Source organism: Chenopodium quinoa, unplaced genomic scaffold (genome assembly GCF_001683475.1).
Source record: "Chenopodium quinoa cultivar QQ74 unplaced genomic scaffold, ASM168347v1, whole genome shotgun sequence".
Classification (NCBI taxonomy): Eukaryota; Viridiplantae; Streptophyta; class Magnoliopsida; order Caryophyllales; family Amaranthaceae; genus Chenopodium; species Chenopodium quinoa.
The window spans coordinates 553,232-567,347 of NW_018745540.1; positions in this window are offsets into that span (position 1 = coordinate 553,232).

Sequence of the window (14,116 nt, forward strand, 5' to 3'; positions counted from 1 at the left end):
ATTTGGGATTCTAACCTAAGCAGTTAGAACCTTAATAGGAGATTCATCGGGGACAAAGTTAGGGATCCACTAACGAATGGTTAAGTATTGCCATCCAATAGCCATGGACCTTTTAGTGAGAACATTGTTATAGTCTGCTTGGTTAGTGAATCGAGCTATATAATAATTGCAGCCAATTTCTGTCAATGTTAACTCTCTTCCAATGTTCCATCAGTTACTGTTAATGATGTTTTGATTGCTTTAGAACTATAAACATGGTGAACCAAACCCTAGGTATTTTTGTTAATTGCTTCATTCCAATTATAATTTTATATTACTTTTTTATCCCAATTTCATGACATTAGTTAGTTTCTCCAAATCCTTAGAAGTTAGATTTAATAGTCATCTCTCTAAGGATTCGACCCTACTTACCCTACTTCATTGTTAGTTGGTTTTGTTAGGAATTTATTTTTAGCAGGCGTATGACAACCTATAAAATTTTGGTGTCGCTGCCGGGGAAACGGCTTAAGTTGATTTGACTTTTATTTTTGGTTGAACTAAACTTGTATATAATCCTTTTTTTATTATTTTGTATATACTTCCTTTTTCTATACTCTTATTGTGTTATCATGGAATGGTATGATTATAATTCGTATAGGATTAATGATTGTAATTATCAGGGGCAATATGTTAATAATTCCGGGTATTTTAATGCTAATGTTTCTATGTTTGATGCATCATATGATTATCAAAATTCACATATATGTGCTTGAATTCCTGTGAAATTTCTTATTACCGTACCCTAGTTAGTTTTATATGCCTGGTTTTAATTCTTCTAACCAACCCCAAGTGGATAATCATACTCAACCCAATTCATCGAAGTGTAGGGAACTTTTTAACCTGATGAATGAGTTTATTGTTAATCAGCATGAAGAACTTAACGAATTGATGCATGATTTCCAACGTATTTCAAAATCTATTGAATTACTTGTTGTGTAACAATATAATAACCAACAGGTGATACTCAATGATAATGATATTAGTTTTGAGGATTATATTTCAGTGGAGGAAAGCGTTAAATAGACTATTGATATTCACTCCCCAACATCGAATGAAAGTATAATAGAAGAGAATAATTTTCCATCTCTTTATGATTCTAATTGTGAAATTATTAGCATAATGATATGGAGGCAGTGGAAAAGGAAGAACAACCAATTATTGTAAAGTCCTTGGTTGAGAAACCATGTCTAACAGAGTTCGATTTCTCCTTTCGGACACTCCATTCCATTGTGGAGTTCCAAGAGGTGTCAATTCTAAGAGAATACCATGTTCTTTCAGACGATTGTCGAATTCGAAGCTCAAATACTCGCCACCTCGATCCGATCGAAGTGCTTTGATTTTCTTGCCAAGATGATTTTCCACTTCACTCTGAAATTCTTTGAATTTCTCAAAAGATTCAGATTTGTGTGACATAAGGTAGACATAGCCATGTCTACTAAAGTCGTTCGTGAAAGTGATAAAATAGCGATAACCATTTCTTGCGGTTGTGCTCATCGGTCCACATACATCCGTGTGTATATGACCTAATAAGTCACTAGCCCTTTCTCCCAACTTGGAGAATGGTTGTTTATCATATTGCCTAGTAAGCATCTTTCGTAGTTTTCAAACAACTCTAAGTCGAATGAATTAAGAATCCCTTCATGAAGAGGTTTCTTGATGCGTTTGATGTTAATGTGGCCAAGACAACAATGCCACAAGTAGATTTGATTCGACTCAATGGTCTTACCTCTTTTGGTGGTATCATTAACATTTGTCTAGTTACATTTAGAATGTGTGATCTCATAAAACATATAAGCAAGAAATTTAAAACAACCATTGTTATAGTCTTGTGATGAAAAAAAATTAGCGTCCAACGCCATAGATCAAAATATGTTTAATGGTAAGCAAAACATAATAAAACAAGAATTAATTCTATAACAAGCTAAAGACAAATAATATGCCTACAACCACGACGGAAAGACCATCTTCATTGTCCGCTCGTAGTTGCACATCCACTTGTGAAGCCCTCCCACTTGGTCCCTAAAAATGGGAGCATAAAGTGAGTCACACATGGTATCCAATACCTATGAATAGCTTATACACAAGTGTAAATGAAGATACCTGAGATAGATGGAACATTCCTCTTTTCCTCATCCCTTTGTAAGATCTTGCATTCCCTCTTGTAGTGGCCTTGCCCACCACAATAGAAGCATCGCATCTTCGCTTTGTTCTTGAAATCCTTCTTCTTTGCTCTCAAGGGCATTTTGGTTGCTCCATAGGAGTTGGCCTTGCGAAGTAGCTGCACCACATCTCTTAATGAGTGTGACTCCTTTCCCGCAGCTATATGCATCCTAAGTGCATAATAGCCCGAGTGGAGTGAGGCAAGCAAGATATGACCCGCCATCTCATCCTCCAATGGGGTTCCAAGAAGCTCCAAGTGCTTGAAGAGCTTAGTCATTATAAGCACATGAGGTTGGAGGGGCATATCGGGTCTTAATTGGTATTGTAAACGCTCGACCAAAGCTGGTACCTCTCCTTTGCAAGGCAACCTTCTTCCAGTGTCTTTATCTTCATGTTTAAATGTGACCTAGTCACATCAAACACAAGTCCATCATAGTTGCCATTGAGACTCTTGGTAACTCTCACATTGACAATGTCCTCAAGATCTTGTGGGAACATGTCCGGAAAATAGGAGGAGAACTTTTCCTTCCATTCTTTCGGGATGGAATTAGCCATTAGTCGTGAGACATGCAATCGGAAGACCATACATCATGAGTTTCATCACTCATGATTCCTTTCAAGTAGAAGCTTGGAATGGGAGTATAAAGAATGTACTCCATGTAACAATTGCGAAGAGTTTTCCGGAGTTCCTCTTCCCATTTCTTGAAGTTGACCAAGTATAGGCTAAAAGCCAACTTGTCGAGGAGTTCTGAGCACATGATTATACAATTGAAAGAATTTGCAATGAAAAACCATTCATAAAACCAAATTTAATTCAATTTTCTTTGGGATGTCGCATCTAATGCTTTCTACAATTGAAAGAGTAGCTCTAAGCTACTCTTGGTTTGATAAAAATGTCGCATCTAATGCTTTCTTGACATTTTATCTCCATTGCCACAACATCTAAGGACTCCTTACTGATATCGTTTAGTCTAACCAAAACTAACGTGTATGTGATGCCTTCCTTTGGTAAGCGCACCAACGTATCTTAATTCCCTAGAAAAATAGTACTGATGTACTTTGGCACAACCCATTACTATTCTCATTAGTTCCGTAAGTGTCATTTTGGAATGGCAAATTTAATTTAATTTTCTTTGGGACTTAGGGTTTCTATGTTATTTGATTTAAGTGAACTTAACTAATCATTCAACATTCGAAATCCTAAACATGCATCTAACATCGCAATTATATAAGCAAAATATATATAAAGCATAATAAAGATGCATTCGGCAACTAGCATGACCCCATGAACTTAAGTCTTCAAATCTTCAAGGGCCTTTGTTGCATCCTCTTGGCTCGTCTTCTTAGAAATGCCGTCTTCGAGACATCACCACCAAATATGCAACTGCTGATAAGACTAGGACTAATCTAAATATTAAGGTACAAAAATACACAACGATACGCAGACTGTAATTAGATTTACAAAAATACATAATGGATCGCAGTCCGTATTTACTATCCTAGTCGAGCCCCACTAGTTGCCATTTTGTAAAACCTGCATTAGAATATCTATTCCGCCCATCCATTCACTGACGTGAATGGCCCATGCATTTTACAAAGTAAAACTAGCAATAAAGCAAAACACGAGAAAACTACTAACTAACTTAGGTGGTTAATCCAATTAACGCGCCTAATTAAAAACTACTCAAAGTTGTTAACCGATTATTTGATTTAACGCAATAAAATTAGCTCAAATAATTAATGAAACTCCCACTAAATTTTGCATCCAACTTAATTAAAATTAATCCAATTAATTTCATTAAGCCGGTTTACCCAAATTTTGCCAAAATTATTTTGCAAGTGCCGGGAAAACCCGAGGCCTAGCCTGTTTTAATAATTAAATAAAATAATTAAAACGACAAAAATCGCAAAATCGCATAGCCCTATTATGCTCGAGTGCCTAGCACCAAGCATTAAGGCTTGGTTTGCTAGGCCCAAGCCTTGCCTGCCTTGCGTGGTTGTTGCCCCTACACAGCCACTTGTTGCGCCAAGCATGTGCATGCGCCTGACAGCATCGCACCAAGTGCGTCATGTTGGCCTAACAGCATGCTTGCAACGCCAGCAAGTGAGGCGAGCTGGCACTGCCAAGCAGCCGCACAGCGCACCAACGCACAAGGCAGCCTCGCACCATGAGCAGCAAGTGCCGCACCAATGCTCGCACACACAGGCACTCACGCACACATCGATGCACCATCCCCGCACTCCTCGGCAGCCACATGCGGGCTCCGCAGGCAGCCCAGCTGGCCAAGAGATGTGCTTGGGGCTTCGTGCCTCAATTTACGTGCTCGTGCCTCGGGATTTTATCCCGATTTTTGTGTGATTTAAAATTAATTCTAAATTATTTTTAGAATCAATATTGAGCAAAAATGATAATAAAACAAGTCTAACTTATATAATTTCAATTTTTATTGCACAAACTAAAATTAATTCAAGAACCATTCTTTAAATTATTTTAGCTCAACTTGATGCTACAAAAATTGAGTGCTATTCTCACAATTAATTTAATCAAACATAAATTAATAATGAGAATTGACAAAATAAAAGGTGTTGGAAAAATAAACACAATCATCCAACGAAAAATTTTCCAACACTAACTTGTGTAAACTTGAAAAATTACATTCTTCCAATATGAAGAGTAATCAAATTGCAATCACAAGTTTGAACTTTTAAGACTTTAATCGACTCAAAATGATTAAAATAACAATTTTTCAACATGGAATTTAGAAAGTTAAGTTCCAACCAAATCAACAATTAAAGATTGGATCTTTAACATTTTAAGGGCTTCAAAATTAGAAATTCACCATAAACATTCACACTTGAAGCAATTAATTTGCAAAAATATGAAATTGCAAGTTTATGTGAAAAATGAACTCACCAAATTAAGCACAAAATATGACTTCATAAATATGCTTAATAAGGGTTCTTATTGTAGTAGATTAATGGTGTAACCATACACATAATCTAACATTAACATGGCCATAATTAATTAAGGTTTAAAGATATAAAATTTTTGGTCAAAAACGAAAAACCCCTCGAAAAACATATTTCTGGGTGGATTTTGGCTTCTGATCATCTACAAAGTGGGTAAAAAATGATTTAGAACATCAATTTCACCCAAAATTCACTAGTTTTAGGTCGAAATCTGGGTTCTTTAGCCAAAATTAGTATAAATACGAAATTAAAACTAATTAAAACGAGCTTCTAATCTAATTAGAAAGCAAAACCACAAATTTAAATCCATTTAAATCACCTTAATTAATTATTAGTTACAATAATTAAATGCACGCGGCTCCAATACCGCTATTGGGTTTCGTGATGTCGAACATCACGCGGAAGGAAACCCGCCCAAAATCCGCACACAAATTAAAGTAACAAAGCATGTATTAAAACCATAATCACATGATTAACAAGAAGAGAGAGAAAGAATCATTACCCTTGAAGCGTGCTTCGCTCTCACTTAGAGCTCGGACTTGAAAGCATAGAGTCCCGCAAATGCGCGAACCTCCAACAGCTAACACCCTCACTCCCCGAACCGAGCCGGCCCTTACCCCTAAGCTTAGTCGGGGAAAAGCCAAAAATAACTTAGAGTATTAGAACGAAGGTTTTCTCTTTTTGGATATCCCTTAAAGTTCACCAACTCAAGTGCTCTTTCGCAATGCCAAATGATTGGTATTTGTAAGAAAAGGAGCCCTTGAAATCCCATCTCCCATCAATGTGGGAGAGTTGGAAAAAATGCAATATGGAATTTAATTTAAGGCCAAATTAGAAAATAACACCTGCTAAAGACCCTGATTTTGATAATAACACCTGTTAAAAAAAAGTTTTATTATAAAACCTCCAAAAATCACAAAATTTTAGTTTCACCACCCACTAACGGACTTTTGGATGGAAACCGTTAGTGGGGCCCACCATGTACACGTGTCAGTTGTGTATTGGTTAAAAAAAATTTTAAAAAAAAACCTAACCCCCTAACCCAGCCAGCCCCACCACCGGCACCAACTACCCAGCCGCCGGTATCCTCTTCTCTCACATAATCCGGCGAAACCAAACCTACCGCCGGCATCCCCTACCCCATTTTCACCCCTCTTCCCTCGAAACCACCGCAACCCCACCCCCCTTTGTCGAAAACACCACAGGCTTGGCTGCTTCCTTTTTCAATTCGGCTTGGTTGCTTCAACGATCATCATCACCATCAATAATCACCGTTAATCCATCATCACCATAAAATCGTGGTCGTTAGATTATCAAAACAAAACCGCAGCCGCAGTTGGGAATTGATGGTTCGTTAGATTATCAAGGGTTTGCAAATTGAGCTGAATTAATTATGCTTGTTGCTGCGATTTGTGGGGCTACCAATTTCGATTGGTGCTGTCAGCGGTTGTTGACGGTGGTTGAAGTGTTGGTGGCGCTATGGGGGAGCGACTGTTGCAGCTGCAGTTGGGAATTGATGGTCGCAGGTGGTGATAACTTTTAGGTGCGGTGGCTGAGGTTGGGTTCTTGGTGAAGCTAGGGGAGGGGGTCGGTTTCTGGCGGGAGGAGAAAGAGGGTGGTTTCAGGTGAGGGGCTAGGTTAGGGTGGCACCAGCGGTAGGGCAGGGTTGGGGCTGGTTTCGCCGGATAATGTGAGGGCAGGGGATGCCAGCGGCTGGGCAGGTGGTGCCGGTGGAAGGGCTGGCTGGGTAAGGGGGTTAGGTTTTTTTAAAAAAAAATTTCTTTTTTTTTAACCAATACACAGCTGACATGTGTACATGGCAGGCCCTACTAACGGTTTCCATCCAAAAGTCCGTTAGTGGATGGTGAAACCAAAATTTTGGGATTTTTGGAGGTGTTATAATAAAACTTTTTTTTTAACAGGTGTTATTATCAAAATCAGGGTCTTTAGCATGTGTTATTTTCTAATTTGGCCTTTAATTTTATTCTAAATTAAATTAAATATCCAAATGAATCACCAAACGACAAGTGGCATGAGGAGATCAGGTGGTTAGGTGAGAACCACAAGGGGGCACCATCCTCCTCTTGCTCCCCAAGCAAACTCTCATAACAAACCAAACCAATAGGCACACGCTAGCTGGCGTTCTGCCTTGGCAACCAAGGCAGCTTCGCTGGCCCCTAGGCTGGGCTGCCAGCCAGCCTCAGGCACGCACGCACAGCCAGCATGCCACAAACACAAAGCGGGTTGTTGCATTGCTTGTGCTAGCTGAGCCCAGCTAGCTGCTGTGACCATGCGCGAGGCTCAGCGAGCATTTGCTTTCTGCTAGCCTTGCGATGGTGCGGGGCTGGCTGCTAGCTTGCCTAGCAAGTGCGACCAGCCATGCTGGCCTTGCGATGCACGCAAGGCATGCTCGGCCATGCTAGGCATGCTGAGCTTGCAGCTGAGCGTTGCCTAGCGACAAGAGCCTTGGCTAGAAATGCTAGCCATCTTGCCCTAGCAATGACTTGTCGTTTGGTCGATTTTTTTGTCTCGTCGAATCCTAAATTCTACTCGACTTATGACGCTCGGCTTCGACGCTCTAAGCTCAAAATCCAAAGTCTTTGTTCTTAAATACTCTATTGACTCATTTAATCCTTTGGATTAATTCGTCGTTTCGGTTTGGTTACACGATTTGATGTAACCCGAAGGGTTCAGTCAAGATTGAGCTGTAATATTAATTATTCATTAATATTACCGATCGAAAGCGGCCTCCAGCTAGGCATTCCGATCACTTGACCTCACTGAATAATTAGCTTTCTAATTAATTCCAAACCCTCTATCGGAATAATACACTTGTTCGAAGGACACCATTCCTTTCATTATAGGTGCAAGAAAAAGCAATCAAAGTAAGGAATCATGTCTCGTTTGTTCCTGTTATATTTCTAACAGTTTTTGTTGTGTTTTTCATATACTAATCATTATTTTATGGTTAAATTGCTTCCAATGTTGGTGATTATTCTATTATACTTATTGATCACCATATTGCATGTTTAAAGGGAATATGTAAGTGAATATAACGACTAATAAGATAATTGGACGACTGATTTAGGTTCCTCTTTAATCTTGTTATTTACTCCAGTGGTCACAATATTTTAGAATTATATGTTGCATTAACATTCAACCGATTTAACATAATATTAGTTTGAAGCAAATTGAATCTTTGTTTGTGTGCCTTTGAGATTACAAGAATACTTTTTACAATAAGAATCGAGTAGAGGCCAATACGAGCGAAGATGACTTCATGACTCACTTCGTACCATCATCCCCGATCCTCCTTTCGTGGTTCCGGACCAGATGGAGTTAGTAATCTAATGGATTATGAATGGGGTGTAACCTTCACAGGTCAATCATTGTTGCCTATCGTTGTCCCTTGATCGTGATTGCCTTTAATGATCTATGAACAGTTTACAAGTTCCTTATAAACTTGTTGGCACCTCCTTACTTTGCTTTGTCCCTAATCGTGTCCCTAATCATATATTGTCAATTCCCACTTCCTATGAGTGTCAATCATATTCACAACATGCTTATGTAGGCACGCTTCGAATGACGCCTACAATTTGGCGACTCCACTTGGGAGGATTTATCTATTTGAGTCATCGGTATTTAATGAGACTTATGGATGAGACTTAAAATATTCTTGAATCGTATTCCTGTGATTAATTAGGCATTTTTGCATATGCATTGACGTTTTAATATCGTATTTAGGTTCGCCTCATAGGAAAAATCGAATAACTTGATCGCGATCGAAAAAATAAAGCAATACTGCATTTTTATTTCTACCGCGCAACGGAAAAATTACCGTGACACGGCACAAAGTACCACGGCGCAGCGCTTTGTACCGTGGCACGGCAATTCCTGTCGTGACACGGCAGTCTTAAAAACGCTTCTGTGGTTCTGCCTTTTTCTCGTTATTAGCTTCCTTCGTCTTTTCTTAAAACCGTATGTGGTCTACATATGTTTTAGCCCCGAGGGATTTAAGCTCTATCAACCTGAAAACGTTCATGACGATCAGGGTTCATCCAAGTTATTAAATCCACCCAAACCATGGAGTCGAGTTCGATTTCATCACAAACTTGCGGAACCGCCCGTTGGCATACACCCTCAAGGGAGGGTACCTTGCTAATGCGTCCAAACTCTTAACCATGGTACCCTTTTGACACCAAATAAGCTTGACCATAGTGGAACATAGAACTTGACCTTAGGTTGCAAATTCATTGCATCATTGTGATTACGTGCCCTACGTGTGCATCTATGATTGTTTTAATCCTAACCTTAACGATCGTTCTTTGTCTATGATGTTGGTTTACTTATTTGATTTACGACTAAGGAATGCCAACAGAGCGTACTCACTTAGTAATTAGCGTAAACTCTAAAATTGACAAAAACTGGAAAAAATGCACAAAAGAGCCTGGAACTAATTACGTACCGTGCCACAGCATTACTGCCGCACTGCGGCAATCAGCGTCGTGTCACGAAAATTTATGCCGCACCATAATACAAATGGTCGTATCACAAAATTAGTACCGTGCCACGGTACACAGGTTTGAGTCCAGTCAGTCTTGTTTGGTCTTCCGTGTTATTTTGGTCCTCGCGTCAGTCGTTTTGATATTGTTCACATGTCTAGCCATGCAATCATACCACGAGTTTTATGACATCACTTAATCACTCACGAGTCAAGTATAGTCCACACTTTATTTTCGACTCGAGTCGTGCACCATGTCGTTTATGATCGTAAACTAGGTTCATGCATGCGTTCCCTTTTCCGTGATAAATGATGAGTGGAGTTTTTCTCACCTGTTTTCAAATTTCTATCTTTTCCCCTTTCTTTCTTATTTTAAGTAGTGAGTCACACCATTAAGTGAATTTTTTTTATTTCACAATACTTGGTCAAGGAGCAAGGGTCGATTAGTACGACTTGGGTCACAACCGCAACCATCCCTTAAACCTAAGAGGCGTCCAAAAAGAGCTCTGTCATCTCCACATCACTTATCACCTTCAAACTACTTTCAATTCATTCCAATGGCCACTAAAGACGATATTGAGGGCATTCACAAATCCATCGAGGCACTTTCTACCATGATGCAAACCCTTACCACCAAAGTCAATACCAAGGAACAAACCAAAGTCACTGTTGCTACAGTTGACAAGGTCAAAGAACAAGTGAGCAAAATTTCTGAAGATTTCACCTATGTGGAATAAGTTTCCACTGCTTTGGCTATGAAGGACAAGCTCCCTGAAAAATTCTCCACTTCTGACATACCCAAGTTCAAACCTACTGACAATCCAATATTCTATTTGAAGACCTTCTCTGCAACCATGGCTCTCAAGAGATTGGACATAGCACTCTTCCCTACGGTGTTCCCTCTTTTTTAGAGCATGCTTTCCAATAATGGTTTTATTCTCTAGATGCCAAGTACACTGAAACTTGGCAAGATGTCACTAAAAGTTTCATGAATCATTAAAAGTGTGACATTCAAACTAGGACTTCAGAACGTGAGCTTTCTATCCTTAAGCAGAAAGAAAATGAAGGGTTCACAGCCTATCGAAGTAGGTGGAGAGAAACAGCTGTGCCAAAGGTTGAACCACCAAGGGAAAAAGATGGTTTGTCTCTTTATCCAAAATTTGACTCACAAGTACAAGCAACCTGCCATTGGACACTTTCGAAGTTGTATACGATATTGGCATCAATATTGAGGACGAGCTAATGAAGACTGCTGGTAGTAATAACAACAATAACACTTGGAAAAACAAGAAGAACGACCTTCCTTCTTCTTCGTCTTTTAAGCTTGAATATACTACCAACAATGTAAGCCAGTACGATCTCAATGAAGTACTAGCTCTTGAAACTCCCCTTCCAAAGAAAAGGAGAACTTACACTCCTTAGGGAATGATGTATGACGTTGCTTTTGATCGCCTCTATAGTCAAGGCTTGATTACACCTATTGGGCCATTTCCAGAGCCAAAACCTGAAGAAAGGAGTGCCAAGTGGAATCCCAATGCTCACTGCAAGTTCCACCAAGGAAGGGGCCACTCTACTAAACAGTGCTGGAATTTGAAAGATGTCATTCAAGATTTGGTTGATGCAAACAAACTTCCTGTTCCTCCAGGCTGCAAGAAGTAACAAGAAGTAATGAAAACAAGAAGCAAGATGAACCCTTAGTACAAGATTTCATGATATTGTTAACATTCACTTCCCTTTCCCCTATGTATGTCTAGCATCGGTTTTCCATTTCACGGTTTTATATGTTTTATTCACCTTTCTTCCATCAATAAAATGAGAATATTTCCTTACATCTCGATCATGTTATTTTTGTATTTACAAAAAAAAAAAAAAATTCCGAACCAAACACAAGGTACACCAATGATTTAAGGCACCCTTTGCAACCCATTATTCCCTTTTGTTACTATTCAAACACATATCTAACTTTTTCATTAACCACTTTGAGCCTCATTTAACATTTGGCCTCATTTATTCAACCCACATTCACCGAAAAATTGCGATGAGAAGGTGTGTAATTGGTGCAATTTTCAAAAGCAAGTTCAAAAAGAAGAGAAAAATAAAACAATGTCTAAGGGCAAGTGTTTCAATGTCTTTGATATGAACACGTCTGGAATTGCGTCTCTCATCAAGTGCTTGGTACCGCGCATGAGAAACATGAACGCTAAGTGAGTAATGGACCGTATGATCCGAGATTAACCACATTGATTAAAAAAAAAAGTCAAAGCAAAAAAAAAATGTAAAGAATAAACTTGCAAAATTCAAATTTTTTCAAATACACAATTACACATCTTGGGGGGCTTCTCTCGGGTCTTGAGCCTTTCACCCTTTCTTATTCAAACCATCAGCTTAACCACATTACAAGCCTCAGAAGACCTCTTTGAGGTGTACATACACTTTTGCAAAGTTCGGCTGAGCTACGTTTGGACTGATTCCTAATGGATACGTAGCCAATCTCACATTGAGGTGCAGCTACATTCATATTCACATTCGTATTCATGCATGATTGAGTAAAAAATTTCCAATGATTGTCCTTACCCATACAGAGCTAGACTTGGGGGCTTGAACCCACATCACTTAGCTTAACTATCCTAAAGAGTCATCATCTTTGACTCTTCTCACATCTATTTCAATCACTACCATAGCCTTCGCAGCCAACCTTTAGTATCACTTTCACACACTTCATTCACACATACATTGCCATACCCTCCTTCCCTAAGGAACCCCTTATCATGAAATCTTGTTTCATCAAGCGCATGCTTCATCATCCTTCACAACAACATCCAGCAAACATCATCATGGTTATATATCATTGTACACTTGCTTAGCTCCCTGACCTAAGCAACATTCATCGAGATTCATTATCACACTCGCTTAGCTCCCTAACCTAGGCAATACTCAGCAAACACCACTGTATATGTGCTTAGCTTCCAGACCTAAGCAGCGTTCAAGATTTTACACTACCTATGATGCTTAGCAACCTGACCTAAGCAACATAAATCGACAATAAACTACAATTATAATGTGCTTAGCTTCCTGACCTAAATGCATTCATTCATCGTATCACATGATGTAATTGTCTTCAGCTTCCTGGCCTAAGAACATTCATCGTGCATACATTAGTTTCAAGACAAGCGATTCAATTTGACAAGAAGAAAATCCATGCGATTCACCGCGCTTTGCTCAACGAGGAAGTTCAAAACTTCTTCCCATTTTTATTCATTCTCTCTTTCGAGGAAGTTCAAAAACTTTTCTAAAATTTTTTATTTTAGGGAAGTTCAAAAACTTTTTCAAAATTTTTTCATCGAGGGAAGTTCAAAAACTTTTTCTTCATTTTTCACGTCTTTCTTTTTCGGGAGAAAGCCAGTACCCTCCACTCATGACAAAAAATGACGGAAATTTTTTGCTTTTGCATTTTCAGTTGCTTGTGTTTGCGCACACACTTAAACTATACATATACACACACAATCACAAGTCATACACATGTCATGTCATGTCATGTCAAGTCAATCTTGGTCAAGTCAGTTGGTCAAGTCAATCAGAATCTATGCGAGTCCCTTGACAAATTCTATTTTGCAGGTTTCAGGTACAATCCAACAATCATCAATCAAACATTTATCAAACACCTAGTGATCATCTCCCGAGGCACGGACGATTCACGTTGCAAGGTTCTCGAGACACAGAGACTTGTAATTTCTCATCATCAGACAAGTTTTTCCCGAGGCGCGGAAAATTGTCAATCGTTGCACACTACTCAAGGCGTAGAAGTCGGCGATTGTGTCCTACGGCGTGGGCACTTAGTGTTATACCGGAGCATGGAATTTCACTTGTGATCTACTCAAGGCATAGGAGCTCACGATAGGGTTCCCGAGGCGTGGAAACTATCTCATATTAGTCTTCCCGAGGCGTGGAAGATCATTATTCAGTAGGTTGCTCAAGTCGTAGGAGTCTATGACATGTTACCCGAGGCGTGGAAATTTGTCACCTTTTACTTGTGAGTTGCTCGAGGCGTAGGAGCTCACGATAGGGTTCCCGAGGCATGGAAACTATCTTATATCAGTCTTCCCGAGGCGCGGAAGATCACCATTCAGTAGGCTGCTCGAGGCGTAGGAGTCTACGACATGTTCCCGAGGCGTGGAAGCTTGTCACCTTTTATCTTGTAATTCGCTCGAGGCGTAGTGGTTCACAATAGAATTCCTAAGGTGTGGAAAATTATCATCAGTGGAATTCTCGAGGCGTAGAAAACTATCAAACGTGTTTGCTACCAATACAATGGTGTTAGATATGCATTCTAAACCCTTTGTTCTTTAATCTGTAGAACTAACGTTTTCTGCAGGTATCGGCGTATACAGAGTGATTTAGGATCGCAAAATGTCTTAAATCATTCTCCGTCGCAATTGACTACTTTGA